The 2901-nt window shown below is 36.3% G+C and overlaps 1 protein-coding gene across 6 annotated transcripts in view; it reads right to left on the reverse strand.

The window, feature by feature from the left end:
- Positions 1-2901, reverse strand: part of rae1 (ribonucleic acid export 1) — a 21428-nt gene that overhangs the window by 15784 nt on the left and 2743 nt on the right. The window lies entirely within an intron of this gene.

Consider the following 2901-nt stretch of genomic DNA (forward strand, 5'->3'; position numbering starts at 1 on the left):
CCTTAAACCGCATAAACACATTTCATTACACCAAATACACAAAATAATGTTCTTTTTAGCAGCATCATATGACCTTTGCTTAAACAATTAGAAAAAAAAAAAACAGCACCATGCATGCATGCATAGTTTAATACAAAGGACCGAAAACCAATCACAAAGAGTAGGCTACTTTCTTCATTTAAAAACATACGAATATTCGAAATTCGATTTTTTTTTTTGACAGCCCTAGTTTGTGTAGAACAAAAATTCTGACCAGAATACCTACTTGCAACCATACAAAAAAGTTATATATATATATATATATATATTTGATTTATAAAATCACAATCCTGTTACAATAACTCATGTATCTGAGTTTTTCATCAACAGTGTAGAGCAGGGGTCCTCAAACAGCAGACCAGCTTGGTTCCAACCGGACCGCAAAACAATGACAATGATAGCACTATTTTACTGTTTAAAGTGAGCAGAACGGCAAAACAACAGAACAGTAGACACCAAACTCTCAGGGTTGTTTATTGTAATGACCTTTTGGTGCTATATCCACTAATATTTGTATCTAGAGTAGGGCTGTGCGATTAATCGAAATAGAATCGAAATCGCGATTTGAGACGTTGCGATTTGCTAATCATATGCATGACTGCCAGCCTTGAGTTGCAGTCTTACTTGCCCTGGGCAAGAGTGAGCGCACCTCCGTTCTCCCCAATCAGCACTGCTGTAGCCAACTGCGTAAACACCCACCATTAAAAAAGAAAAACGGAACACGGGACGGGAGAGAGACAGAGTGGGATTATGGTGTCTACTGGGTCAGATCGATAGTTAGGCAAATTAAAACTAAAGAAAACCGTATGCAACTTAAGCTTCGAAATGACAGACAACTAACAAAAAATGTCATTTGCAAGAGCTGCCTCACAGCGCATATCAAAAGCTCCCTTATCGGTTCTGTTTTCAGTACTGTCGCAATAGCAATATCGGTCAAAAAAAATTGCAATTTGATATTTTCCCCCAAATCACACAGCCCTAATCTAGAGCCAAACACACTTCGAGCCCTCCAAGTGCTACAAGAGCTACAGATGATGCGGTTATTTTAACAGTGGCAGAAACACAGAGAGTAGCAAAATAGATTAATACTTTTGCTAAAGCACTGCAGAAAAGAAAATGCAGCAAATACAATTACATTTAGCAGACGCTTTTATCCAAAGCGACTTACAAATGAGGACAATGGAAGCAATCAAAATGAACAAGAGAGCAATGATATGCAAGTGCTATAACAAATCTCAGTTAGCTTAACACAGTACACGTAACAAGGTTTTTTTTAAATTATATAATAAATAAAAAGAAAACAGAATAGAAAAAGAATAGAGCAAGCTAGTGTTACCTTGCAAAATATATATATTTTTTTACATTTACATTTAGTCGTTTAGCAGATGCCTTTATCCAAAGCAACTTACAAATGAGGACAATGGAAGCAATCAAAATGAACAAGAGAGCAATGACATTCAAGTGCTATAACAAGCCTCAGTTAGCTTAACGCAGTACACGTAGCAAGGTTTTTTTAATTTTTATTATTATATAATAAATAAAAATAAAACGGATAGAATAGAAAAAGAATAGAGCAAGCTAGTGTTAGAGGCTTTTTTTGCTTTTGTTAATTGTATAATAAATAAAAAGAAAACAAAGATAGAATACAAAAAGATTAGAGAAGCTAGTGATTTTTTAAAGAAAACAAGCAGTTATAGTAAATGAATAGAGTGCAAGTCTAAAATGGTCAAGTTTTTTTTTTTTTAAGAATAGAATTAGAATAGAGAGTGCTAGAGTTAGAGGGTCAAATAAAGATGGAAGAGATGTGTTTTTAGCCGATTCTTGAAGATGGCTAAGGACTCAGCTGCTCTGATTGAGTTGGGTAGGTCATTCCACCAGGAGGGAACATTTAATTTAAAAGTCCGTGAGAGTGATTTTGTGCTTCTTTGGGATGACACAATAAAGCGACGTTCACTTGCGACGTTCACTTGCGTTCTGCGAGCTTCTAGAGGGTACATAAGTTTGAAGTAATGAATTTAGGTAAAGGGGTGCAGAGCCAGTGGTGGTTTTGTAGGCAAACATTAATGCCTTGATTTTTATGCAAGCAGCTATTGGTAGCCAGTGCAAATTGATAAACAGAGGTGTGACGTTTACCCATCACACAAAACACTCAACCCCCATCCAGTAGCTTTTCTCAGTCATATGGCCTTCTGCCATAGGTATCTAAATGTAGAAATAATAACCTGATAAAACATCTGATATAAATTTTTTGTATTCATATCCAATTGGGCTCAACTAAAGATTTTTTGGTAGAAAAATTCTCAGACACCCCTGCTTTTGCGGCCCAATATCCTCATCTTTGATGATCATTTTGACTGTTTAGGATTTTCTTTTCTTTTACAAAATACTATTGCTGCCCTGATGGAAATGTATAGCTAACTATTCCAAAAACAGTATTGTCCAGACCTCCACTGGGAAGGAAATATAGAAACCGGACCTCTTGGATCTTTAGCGTTAAACTCTTCATGTCAGCTCTGACAAAACAACAGCAATAAGCAAGCATAAACAGGCATAACAGCCGAGCATCAGAGCTGGTATAGATGCTTTTACTCTGCACAAATGTAATGCCTAACCCTAGCAACAAGCATTAGAAGGTTTTTTTTTTTCAATCTGTATTCTGTGGTTGTGCACAAGACCAATTTGAGGATTTGCTAAATTGTGTCGAGTGATTGCGATTCTTAGACAAATACATATATTTTCATTAAAATAGACTTTATGTTAAAGAATGTTGGTTGGCTGAAGTCTTTAAATATGCCACTAGGGCTGTGCAAATAATCGAATGCGATTTTCATGCGCATCTCGTCAGTAAAGCCGGGTCTGTGA

This window comes from Sinocyclocheilus anshuiensis, unplaced genomic scaffold (assembly GCF_001515605.1).
Source record: "Sinocyclocheilus anshuiensis isolate Anshui unplaced genomic scaffold, SAMN03320099.WGS_v1.1 scaffold2877, whole genome shotgun sequence".
Taxonomy (NCBI): Eukaryota; Metazoa; Chordata; class Actinopteri; order Cypriniformes; family Cyprinidae; genus Sinocyclocheilus; species Sinocyclocheilus anshuiensis.